This window comes from Arvicola amphibius, chromosome 1, assembly GCF_903992535.2.
Source record: "Arvicola amphibius chromosome 1, mArvAmp1.2, whole genome shotgun sequence".
Lineage (NCBI taxonomy): Eukaryota > Metazoa > Chordata > Mammalia > Rodentia > Cricetidae > Arvicola > Arvicola amphibius.
In genome coordinates this window covers 193,378,736-193,391,277 of record NC_052047.1, presented here as the reverse complement: position 1 = coordinate 193,391,277, position 12,542 = coordinate 193,378,736, and the positions used below count along the sequence as shown (strand labels likewise).

Sequence of the window (12,542 nt, the reverse complement as noted above, 5' to 3'; positions counted from 1 at the left end):
TGGAGCCCATTTCCTATGGTTGCATGCCTGACTCAGCCTTGGTGCAGAGGGGACGAGTTTGGTTTTGCCTTAACTTGATGTGCCAGGCTTTGTTGACTCCCCTTGGGAGGCCTTACACTTTCTGAGGGGTGGATGGGGGGGGATGCTGTAAGGAGGCTGCTTGTTGACTCCTGGCTGCCCAGACTCCCAAAATAACCACAGAGAAACTGTATTAATTAAATCACTGCTTGGCCTATTAGCTCTAACTTCTTATTGGCTAGTTCTTACATATTAATTTAACCCATTTCTATTAATCTGTGTATTGCCACATGGCTGTGGCTTACTAGGTAAAGTTCCATCCGGCATCTGTCTCTGGTAGGGCTACATGGCTTCTCTCTTGACTCTGCCTCCTTTCCCAGCATTCAGTTTAGTTTTTGCCACCTAATTCTTTTCTACCCTATCACATGCTCAAAACAGTTTCTTTATCAACCGGTGGTATTCACAGCATACAGAGGGGAATCCCACATCAGGGTGAGGATGATGTGGAGGAAAGGGGGAGGATGAGAGAGAGGAAAAACTCATGGTTGGTATGTAAAATAAATAAAATATTAAAATAAAATTTAGGGAAAAGGTTAGGTAGTCCCCATCAGGATTGTGAGTCAATGAGGTGAGCATCCAGGGGAGCAATGGCAAAGGCACCCTCCGCATTGTTCTGCTATTACCAAAGGATGGAGACTTGAAACAGACAGGGCTCAGGCAGCTTTTAATTTATACTTACCTTTTAGAAAACGTCAGAAGGTGATTGACTTATAAATTAAGGGAGACATTTGACTGATTCTACCTAAAAGACTTCTCAGTTTGGTGTATGTAGCTCGGATTGCTTTTAATAAAGTTGTAGGGGGATATGAGGGTCTAACTAAGTGGTAGGGAGCATGTTTGGAATGCACAAGGCCATGGGTTCAATCCCAAGTAGCAAAAACTAAGAGAAAGCAATAGGATAGAGATACGTAATAAACACACACATATACAGAGAGAGAGAGCAAGATGTGCAGGGGAGGGGTGAAGATAGAAATTTCTATCTTCTTAGCTCTCCCCTCAAGCTCTGTACCTCAAGAGCAAAGGTATAATCCATGGCAGGGGTGACAGTGAGCTATCTGAGCCACACATGTTCTGATTGTCCTGGCAGCTGAAGAATAAGAAAGAGGAACTTCTAGGGGAAAAATATCTGTCAAATTTCAGGTGTCCCTGTATTGTACTGATTGTGCATTCACAAACACCAGGGGGGAAAGGCACGATGCTAGCCTTGAAAAGACTATTGAGCACCAACTTCATGCCAGGACCTGTGCTAGATGCTGGAAGAGACAAGATGTGCTAGACACAGAAGCCCTGTGCACATGAGAAGTCACATAACAAACAAGCACTCAAGGAAATGCGCAAAGCAATGGAGAACATAGAAACAGACAACAGTACAAGCCCCTGGAGCGAGGGCATCTTCATTGAGAAGAACAGAAAGCAGGAGCATCGGTGAGGCGGTGCCCTGAAGCCACTCCCAGCTACACCAGCTTCTCCTCTGTTTGGAGGGAACCGTCCTCACCCATCACCTACCAGGTTCAAGGCACCTCTCCCTCCAAACAGTCTGGAGCAGACAGAGCTCATGTTTCACAATAGGCTGGGACTGGATTTATTCTGGGTCATTGTGCTCCATTAGGGTTGCCATGGTCACAATGGGTCTGTGTTATCTGGGCTCTTGATGGACTAGACATAAGGGCAACAGCTGTGTTGCCTTGTCTATAATTTGCCAAGAAAATGGCAGAGAAGTCAAAAGGTAGAAATGTTGAGCAACAATAGGTTCCCAGCATTTAAGGGAAGGGGTAGGAGGAGGTACCATCAACTAGTGAAAAGTTAAGGCCAGATCCTTCTTAAACTCCTGATCCATCAGGACAGGGACTCAAACAGGCATCTTGGTATGTCCAACACATAGAAAAATGCTCAATAAATATGGATTGTTCCTTGTGTGGTGAGGCGAGGTTGAGTATTAGAATTCAAGCAAAGAATGCTCTCTCTCTCTCTCTCTCTCTCTCTCTCTCTCTCTCTCTCTCTCTCTCTCTCTCTCTCTCTCTCTCTCTCTCGAAATTACAAGTTGTTATGGTTTTGGTCCCTGGTCCCTTTAAGAGACAAGCCACGCCCACTCCCTCCCCCATCCGCTGAGGCAGGCTGATCTTTAGCTTCTGGCCTGAGCTCGCTCCCTTTTCCCCCTTTTCCATCTTCCTCTTGGAGAGGCAGCCTCGCTTCTGCCTCTCTCCCCACTTCCCCGCTTCCCCCCTCCGTCTCTCTCTCTCTCTCTCTCTCTCTCTCTCTCCTCTCTCTCTCTCTCTCTCTCTCTCTCTCTCTCTCTCTCTCTCTCTCTCTCTCTCTCTCTCCCCTTCTCCCTTCCCCCTTCATAACCCCCTGAATAAATATTCAACCTCACTCTGCATGTCGTGTCTATCCATGTCTCTGTCTCCTGCCCGCCCGCCATGTGTCTCCCTGCCTGGGACCAGCCACTGCTCAGGGACCGGCAGCCTTCTCTGCCTGGGACTGGCTGCTCCCAGGGGCCCGCTGTCTGCTGCCACATGGCCCGCTACCACCATTTGGGACCTACAGCATTTCTGCTGCCTACTGCCGCAGGGGATCTTGCAGCATTTTTTAAAAAAAAATTATAAAACAAGTGAAGCCTTGTACCTCTTTGAAGACGCAGGGATAGATGCAGGGTTCACTGGATAAGAAAAGTGACATGTGACGTCACAGCAGGAATGGCGACATGCCAGGTTCACTCCCCAAGAAGCAGAGACTGAGATGCCAGTAACCGACAAGAAGTTTGGGGAAATGCCTGTGAAGGAAAGGAAGGGAAAGAGAGGCGCCTTTTAACCACAAGGTAATTCTAACAGCAGTGGGGGTGGGGGCTGGAAGGAAGACTGAGCAAGAGGCGCTGAAGAGAGCAGAACAACTCTGGGAAAGCCTGGGGCAGCTGGATGAAGAGTCTCTGGGTTAAAAGTCCCCATAGGATGAGCAGCAATGACAACTCCATTGTCCCTGCTGAATCCAGTCACCAGCCAGGCAGGGTCCAAGGCAAGGGCAGTCACATCATGAAGATCACAACGATCTAGAACTGAAACTCCCAGGTTAGCCCTGCTCCCATGACAAGGATATCAGAGGACAGCTTCCTATGATTCCCAAGGGGATTGGGAGGAGGTTGAGGAGCAAGAAGCAGGAGGTCCCTGGGAGACTGGAGCCAGTGTGTGCAGTGTGGAGAATGTCTGCAGAGCACCAAGACAAGACAAGGAGGTGTCAGAAGACCATGTCTATACTGACTTTCCGTCCACTATCTATTCTTGCCTTATTCCTTCAGCACAGAACCAGCCTAGGTTCCCTTGCAGCTAGCAGCAGCCCTGGGCCCCAAGTCTGGTCAGGGAGATATAAACATGGAAGCAGAGATCTACTATATTTTCCTGGCATAAAATAAATAAGCTGTCATGTGCCCAGTTTCCTCCTGCATTCTCCTCTTGCCCACCCTGAACATGGACCTGAGCCAGGTAGGAGAAGCATGTTACCGTATGATGGCAAGCCTGGGAGTAGAATCTACCCGCCAGAGATGGCAGAAGGCAGAGACAGATAAGCCTGGAAAACTGGCAACACAGTGAAGCACCCGGTCACAGAGATCCTACACCCAGAACTGTTACAGCAGAAAAAGAACCCCCAAACAGTTCATCTATGAAGTCAAGACAGCATCCATGTAGCCAGAACCCAAGTCCCAAGCAATCCAGAGGAAATTCAGGTGAAAGACGTCTTTGAAGCCAATGATGGAGTGCCTCCTCCATCTTTGCATATGATGCCCAGTAAAATCACGTGACCAACCAGTGCTCTTGTCTACCCTTGGAAGGAAAGGAGTTCCCAAAGAGGAGGGGCCATCTGAGGGTACTCTGTCTTTAAAGGGCACAGAGGACAAGAGGAGAAACTGCTCCAAAAACTCTTTCACATCTACTACAAAAGGGCAAACCCAGCTCTGCCCTCTCAGGGGACGCAAACCAGCTAAGGCAACAAGGCAGGTAAGTTCCATGTTAATCTCTGCATTAACCTTTACATTCTGCGTTCATTCAACACCAGTTTCACATTTCAGTCTCTACCCATCCTCCTTAACACACACACACACACACACACACACACACACACACACACACACACACACGGAAGTTCAGGAATCGTTGCACTATTTCTCCATTTCTACCAAGAAAACCTTGGCTTTCCCTGACCCCCAGCCAGCCTCTACCACTCACATGAACTTGGCCCTTGAAATGAGGTCTATTTTTATTACCTGACTTAACTTGAAGAATTTAATTCTGTTATCAGAACTCCTTCCCCGGAGTGACGTAAATATCTATTCCCTCCTCATACGGTCCCAACGACAAACTGTAAGTTCACTCGGGGTGACCAGTGAGTTTATTAGGCTTAGTTACAGAACGCAGGTGAGGGTGACAGGCAGGTGAGGGTGAGGCAGTCAGAGGGGAAGCTCTGCACCCATAATGGATGATGCTCCAACCTAGATGGAGCCCCCTCCCTCAGTCAACCTTCCCAGCCTAGAGACTGTAGTCCGCACGGCCACAATTAGGACAAAATTGCTTTCAAGTGACTGGGAGGAGTGGCTGGAAACTCAGAGAAGGTTCCAATAACCCTCGCTGCTCCCTCCTTCTATGAGGGAATGTCAGCAATCAACATGCATGATCACAATGGATTCTTGCAAGGAGGCACAACTGATCTCGTGAAGACAGGCATTCCTGCTTCATGAGCAAGAATTCCTGCAAAGACACACTAAAACATTAAAACTCCGGTGGTCTGTGTTAACAGATTAAGATCACTACAGAAAACTACAACCAATCCCAATGCAGAGGTCTGGAGCCCAGTCCCAATGGACACCACTGCAAAACAACTCCCACACCGAAGGCTCGAGGAACACTGTGAAAGAGGGGGCAGAAAGACTGCGAGAGCCAGTGGATCAGGGAGTTTTCTTCAAAACTGGGTCTCCTCGTGAGGTCTCATTGAGTCTCACTGACACAACTACCTAAATAGGAACTGAGCAAGGACACATAGCAGCCCTGAAAACATACATGGGTAACATTATAAGACTAATCAGGTTATATTTAGGAAAACATGTGCATATGCATATGCATATATACATTTAACAACAATTAATGAGAAAAGAGGCCATGAAGTAGAAAGAGAGCAAGGAGAGGTATATGGGAAGGTTTGGAGAGAGGAAAAGGAAGGGTGAAATGATATAATTATATTATAAAATCAAAAATAAAATAAAATCTTCAAATAAAAAAACTTCAATGATGTGGAGAGGCTGGAATGTTGCAGTTCCAGAGCCTAATTACAGTTTATCCTGGGTGATATTTATGACCACCAAAGAGCCATTCCCCCCCCCCCCGCTCTGTCTTAGACCTATCATCCTGATCATCCTGTCACTCCTAGATAAAGCCAAACATAATGCCCTTTGGAATGTTCTAACTCAACAAAACTATTCTCCACCAATCAAAGATCTAAGAATTCTATCATAAAGCATCCGGAGCCCAAGGCTAATATTGCCTCTCCTGGTTATAACTTCCTTCCTTGATGTTCTCATCAATGCAGTTTTAAAATATCTTGATTCTTGACTACATTTGTTCTGTCGATATAAAAACTTCATGAAACTATTTGCACATTAGACCATGGAATTTGCAATGTGATGAAACTGTATTCCCACGCATGGTTACTTAGAACCTTGAGTTCTAGAATAAACTTTACCCTACCCACTTTTAGGTGAGAGCTATGTTTTTATGCTGACAGCTGTAAGAACCACAGTTTATAAGAACACACACACACAAAATAAGTATAATACAGATTTTTCCCTCTTATCCTAACAGACAACTTAGTCCTAGAGAGTTCCAGACAATGACATTTTCTCTGATATTATGAGTGTAATACAAACAGCCAGATCCATTCTCCTCGCCCCATCTATCCAACTGGTCTACCAGGGTTCTGCCCCACTTCCCACAGGAGGATTATGGTGGAAAAGGGCGCTGCTTGCAATAATGGAAAAGAGATTACATGTTAGCTGTCAACGTGTCAATCACAGAATGTCACCGTGAAGATGACTTAACACCGTGGCTTGTTCTATGGATCAGACACTGGAAATCTGATCAACCTTCTGTGCTCCCTGAAGGCACAGCTCACAGTCTGGAAAATTAATTAAGGCTTCTGTAGGACATAGAAAACTTCTTGTTTGACAAGTGAAGCCAGCTCCTCCTCCTCCCCACCTCACAGCCTTGCACAAAGTCGGTCTTCCGAAACCAAGGTCCACATCCATTTGTGACTTCTCAGTGGAAAAGCTCCCTTCAGTCCTTTTCAGATGCTCCTCCAATTTGAAGAAAATGTCCCTAATTAGTGACCATGTAAGTACATTTCCAATCAATGACCACTGTCACTGGGCAGAGCGACCTCAGAGCTGCAAACTTGATGTCTGCCAATAACTCTAACAGCTAAGTCTTTGGGGATTTTGTTGTTATTGTTTTGCTTGGCTTGGTTGGTTTTTCAAAACAAAGTTTTTCTGTAGTTTTGGAGCCTGTCCTGGAACTAGCTCTTGTAGACCAGGCTGGCCTCAAACTCACAAAGCTCTGCCTGCCTCGGCTTCCCAAGTGCTGGGATTAAAGGCGTGTGCCACCACCGCCCAGCTAGTCTTTAATTTTTAAAAGGGGGCCATTGCAGGTTGGAGAGGTGGTTCAATCAAGATCACTAACAGCTCCTTCAGAGGACTAGGGTTTGATTCCCAGCTCACATGTGTCTGTAACTCCAGTTTCAAAGGATCTGATGCCTTCTTCTGGCCTCTATGGGCACTAGGCATACATATGGTATACACACATACGTGCAGAAACACCCATACACATAAAAGAAATAATTTCAAGGGTCTCGTTGGGAGTGAGCAGAGAGGCTTTGTAAATTTCACAGTTACCATCCAGTTGACTGGAGTTTGACCTTTTGTAAGACTTGAGGAATAAATTTAACTCCATGAAGTAGAAGAGACAAAATTAGGGCAACAGAAGGCAGCAAAAGCTAGGAACGCAAGGGGGGTGGTGGAAAAGGAGGCTGCTGTAGTCTTTCCCAGCCCGCTCCCAGCCTTTCATGTCAACTGCAGACTGTAAAATGCCCACCGTTAGCCTGGAAAGCCTCATTCTCCAGCTCCCTACTCCTTTCCTCTGCTTCAGCATCCCAACCAGTCAAGATCTGCTTGACTCAGGGTTGCCACCTATCCAGGATTTCCTCACCGCCTTGGGCAAACTCTGTCACTTGCTGTGATATAATGGAGTGTCTTGGGTGTCAACTTGACATAGAGAGTCCCAGTTAGTACAACAAACACAACGCACTGTTGTAGAAGTGAAGAGAACCCGTCATGAGTTGAGCTGAGAAAGGGAGATGGTTCTAGATAAAGTCCTATCACTGATCTAAAAAGCCTCAAAGCAGAGCTGGGCTTCCCTAATGAAGAGATTTCTCTATGGGCTGCAGCATCAGCCCACATATGGTCACTCCTGCTCGGCTCTCTGGGAAGCATGAACTCTGAACTTTAGACTTGTCCAACCAGCCGCTCAGTCAGATGATCCATGTCCTTGTATTAAAAAAAAAAAACAAAACTTTCAATATATTTACTGCTGCTTCTGCTTTATTTGATTTTTGTTTTAGTTGAACTTTCACCGACACATGTAATTAGAATGCTTTCTGTCAATCCATTCACCTCCAAAAATGTATTCTTATGCCCTAGCTTAAGTAGAAAACTAGTATCAGCTTCCATAATGGAAGCAAACTTCAGAGACAAATACAATGAAGACAAAAGTGGGGCCATAAAATTCCAGCTGGATGCCACTTGGGAAAGAGCTGGCTTTGTGCTGGGATGTGTGTCTATCAAAGACAAAGTCTGAAAGAGATTCTGCTTAGAAGAACTGACAGAGGTCTAAGATAGAAATCCATGTCTCACAAGGGCTCCCTGTTATTTCATGGGGTGTGTGTGTGTGTGTGTGTGTGTGTGTGTGTGTGTGTGTGTGTGTGTGTGTGTGTGAAATCATCTTGGGTGACCAGACATTCACATCTGCCTCTTGCAGACACAACATTCAGATTGTGAGCAGGTGGCCAAGGAGTGCGCAAAGAGGGCCTTTAACCGTGATGAGTCAGTGTCTACAGAAGATTTAACTGCGCGGAAGATGTTCCTCCCAGAGGACAGTGCAATAAATCAACCTGCCCCATCTTAACTGTGCACCTGGGACTAGGGCCCAGGAGAGGGCTCTCCAGAGGCGCAAGAGGATCTAAAGGTAATGTCCCCTCTCTCAGAAGCACAGATGCTACAATGAACCCCTCCTTCAGCAATTAGAGGAGCACACACCTCAAAGGTCTCAAGGCTGTGATTTCTGGGGTTCTGTGACCAAAAGGAGAGGCTCCATGGAAGCACTGTCAGAAGGAAGAGCCTCGTTGAGTGTACTGTACACCAGGCAGTGCTGGCTCTGTGCCATGGATGGTGCCACTTGGTTTGGCATCACCCTCAGCTCACAGTAAACCTGCCCGTTCTTCAGAACTCTCTTCTAAGCCCACTCTAGATCCCTGGGCAACTTTCTGCAGTCATTGCTCCAGTTGCACAGCAGAGCTGCAGGCCCCTGAAGAAGAAATGCAATGTGCTTGGAGAATTCAAATAATGGAAAGAAGGCTCCAGAATCTGGTGGGTGCGGTCCGGCAAGTTCTCTATCTCTGACACTTTGTCTCTCCACCTGTGTTGTGGATCTAATAACAAGATTGTGAAAGATGTAGGATTCTCGGCTACTCCAGCATCACATCTGCCTGCGCACTGCCACGCTCCCCACCATGATGTTAAAGACTGAACCTCTGAAACTGTTAGGGAGCCCCCCCAGGCAAATTTTTTCTTTATAAGAGTTGCCGTGGTCATGATGTCTCTTCACAGCAACAGAAACCCAAACTAGGACAACACCTTAATAATCTCTTTTTTAAAAGCATTTAAACAGGTGGGGTACAAATTGGAGCTACCAGTGGCCCTCTTTACTACTTTGTAAGGAATTTCTTTGGAGAACAAAGTCAATATAAAGGAAGGCAAAGAGGGAGAGGAAGATGGAGAGGCAAGGAGAGATGAAGGGATGGGGGAGATGCTCTGATCGTACCATTTGTGCACCCGGATCCAACCAAGCCGAAAGTCATCTAGATCCAACCCAAGGGTAGTTTTTGGTTTCAGATTTCTAATAAAACTATCTTGGACATCAAAGAGAATGGTGCTGAGGTATTATCAGCTACAGCCTAAATAAGCATGCCTCTTCATACAAGGATCATATGGAAGTGCCAGGAGCTGAGGTACTATCAGCTACAGCCTAAATAAGCATGTCTCTTCTTCATACAAGGAACATAAGAAAGTGCCATAAAGTCACTGAGTAGCACCTAGCATGGTAAACCTTCAACAAATACCGCTCTTTGGGAGCCTTAAACAAAGTCATGCATTCAAAGCACTTGTCCCCTTGCTCACATCAGGTAAATTTACTGTCCCTCCATGGCAGCCTTCCAGAACACCAACTCAGTCACCCAGCAACCCAGCCAGCCCAGCCTTTACAAGAGCAGGTGTATCTCAGAAAACCTACATGGCAGGATCTGGGGATGAAAAATTAACGAACCAAATAAGACTGTGTCTTATGGTGGCAAAGCTCACTGCTGAAACTCTTCAGTGCTGGGTGGTTTGGTGGTCCTCAGCATAGCCACTCAAACGATGGAGGATTCCGTTCAGTCAAAGAAAGCTCCAGAAAGTAGCCATTAGATTGCTGCAGATGCTGAACGTGGGGAAAGGGGCACTATTTAAGAAGAAGTAAAAGGGGAAATTATCAAGAAAAAACATCCAAACTTAAATTGTGTATGACACACAACCTCATTTTATGGCAAAAGATGTTTAATAATTATCCTTTTTTGTAGGTTGATGTATTTAACCATTATTACAAAAATATCAGCATGGGGCAGGGGAAACAGGCAGACAATGACAAGATGTGTCAGTGGCTCACGTCCCTTCACAGCGCCAGCAGCAGTTAGAACCAGAAGTCTCCATGTGACTGGAGAGACATCTCGTCATGCTGCCGCCGATGGCAGAAGTCATGCTGCCGCCGATGGCAGAAGTCATGCTGCCCCTGTCCTGCTGACGACACTTCCTCTAAACACTAGGAGAGAAGCTGAGAAAAGACTACAGCATGGGTGTCACTAGCAAGCTTTCTTCCTTCTGTATTAATTTTAATTTTAAAACTTTTTTCTTTTGAATGTTCATCATATATACATACTGTGCTATGCCCTGTGAGGATGGTTTCGCACATACTGCACCCTGGGTACTTTCCCTGTCGTTCTCCTTTCTCACGCCTCCAATTAGTCTCCCCTGTTTGTCCCTTTAGACAGTGCATCTTCAACCTCCATGTCATATATATGCATGTGTGAGTTTATGTTTCTATGCAAAATCTAGGAGCCGAAAACGAGAGACAACACATATTTACCTTCCTGAGACTGGTGTGTTACACTTAACACGATTATCTCCACAATGCATCCATTTCTATTTACATGTGAGACTTCATCCTCCATTTTGCATGTATACAGCATTTGCTTTTTGCATTCTGCAGGTGCTGGATATGATACCTGGGTGGGTTTAACAGTTTAGCTCCTGTGAACAGTGCTGCAGGAAACGTTGGCATGCAAACATCTCTGCGATGTGGTAACATGGAGCCTTTTGGATAAAGACTTGGGAGAAATACAGCTGAAGCACGTGGTAGATCTCCTTCTCGTCCTTTGAGAACTCACCATACTGATGTGCATGGTGGATGGTCTAGCTTACATTACCATCAGTAACACATGAGAGAGAGCTCCTTTTTGTCCACATGAACCCAGTCAATACAGGATAACATCACAGGGCCCATACCTGCATATATTATTCAAACATTGCTAGAGGAGGCACCATGGTGGTGCTAACACCATCCTCCGCTATGGAGATGGGCCAGCTGCACAGATCACAGGAGGCAGCAACAGCTGCAGCACCAAGGGCAGAATGCTGATGTCTGCCTCACAAAGCTAGAGAAGTACATCAAGCAGCGTTACCAAGAGGTGAGACGCGCTCACACTGATTCTTGCAGGATCACAGTGTACATGAGGTAGAGCCAGAGAAGTTTTCTTTACTCTGTATCCAGACTTTTATCCCAGGCTGATGAAGTCTAGGAGGTAACGTCCATATCTAAAAACAAAACAAAACAAAACAACAACAACAAAAAACATCACCAAGCAAAGTACATCAGCACTGGTACACACGTGGGTCCGTAGGCATGTTCGTTGAGTAGCATCATACCTGCACTTCTCCTTCATCCAGGAACGCAGTGCACACAGGTTCCTCACCCCTGGGTGGCGGAGCCATTTGAAGAAGCAGAAACTCACTCCTTGTTCTATTTAGCTCAGCTGTTAGTAGAGAAGCCCCAGGAAAGCCGTTTGAGAGCCACGCGGCTGCAGAGCACTGTGCTTCTGGGACTTAACAAAGGCATCTCCAGTCCTCCTAAGGTCCTCGACAGGCCTGCCTCACCTATGCAGCCTGAGCAAGCGCTCTGGGCTCAGAACGAGTTCATCTCCTCGTTTCTTCCCTCTCACCCCAGTGCAGCCAACAGCAGCAGCTGCGGCAAGCCCTCCCTTCAAAGCCGCGCGTGGAGAATTAAGAAACAGGCTCTATGGACCGCATCCTGTGTCCCTGCCTGCTTCGTCACCCCCAGCTTCACCCCAGGAGCCGTACTTCTCAGTTCTGGAATGACCTACAGAGATGATATGGACCAAACATGGAGCCAAGGTCAGGAAGTCAGTGTTGACAGACACCAAGCGTGAGACCTCCTGTTCCATTGGTCACGCGGCAAATGTTAGTTGAGCACGTTCAGAATGCCAGCTGGGTATTGACCAGGGTGGAAAGGTCAGGGGTGCGATGGGCTGTCTGCCCTGCCTGTGTTGTCCTCTCTTTGCACAGCTCTGACTGTTTAGAAATCTCATTCACGCACCGAATCAAAACTGTCCTCCCCATAATTTATCTCCTTCCCTCTGAATACTGGTTCAAACTGCACTATAATTAAATTATGAGTATTAAATGTTCAAACGAAATTCAGAAAGCATGAACACAAAAGCATAGTTGAACATTCAATCACAGGTCAGGACAGATATTCGGAGGCAATGACAGGAGAGAAAGTTTTTGACAGATTAGTCTCTATAAAGTCTAAAATAAATATAAATAAATTCAAAGCAAAAAGCAAAGTTAATGGAAATATTTGCAACCTAAGTGGAAAGGGCTAATAGCACTGACATTAAAAACTCTCAAAGTAAATAAGAATTTATTATCAGCTGAGTAAAATGAACAAGAATTAATAGATAACTGATAAGAGATTAAAATGCAAAACATGGAAGAAAAAGTTTAACCTCGCTTATAATGCAAAACAGGTATTAAAAGAAGATAGCAT

General features: G+C 45.9%; 1 long non-coding RNA gene across 1 annotated transcript; it reads right to left on the bottom strand.

The window, feature by feature from the left end:
* Nucleotides 1–10,178: 10,178 nt before the first annotated feature.
* On the bottom strand, nucleotides 10,179–11,971 carry LOC119819178. Its single transcript, XR_005286238.1, has 3 exons — nucleotides 11,834–11,971; nucleotides 11,402–11,508; nucleotides 10,179–11,290 (listed from the first exon to the last, which is right to left on the bottom strand). It is a non-coding gene; the product is annotated as an uncharacterized LOC119819178 (long non-coding RNA).
* Between the last annotated feature and the right edge of the window lie 571 nt (nucleotides 11,972–12,542).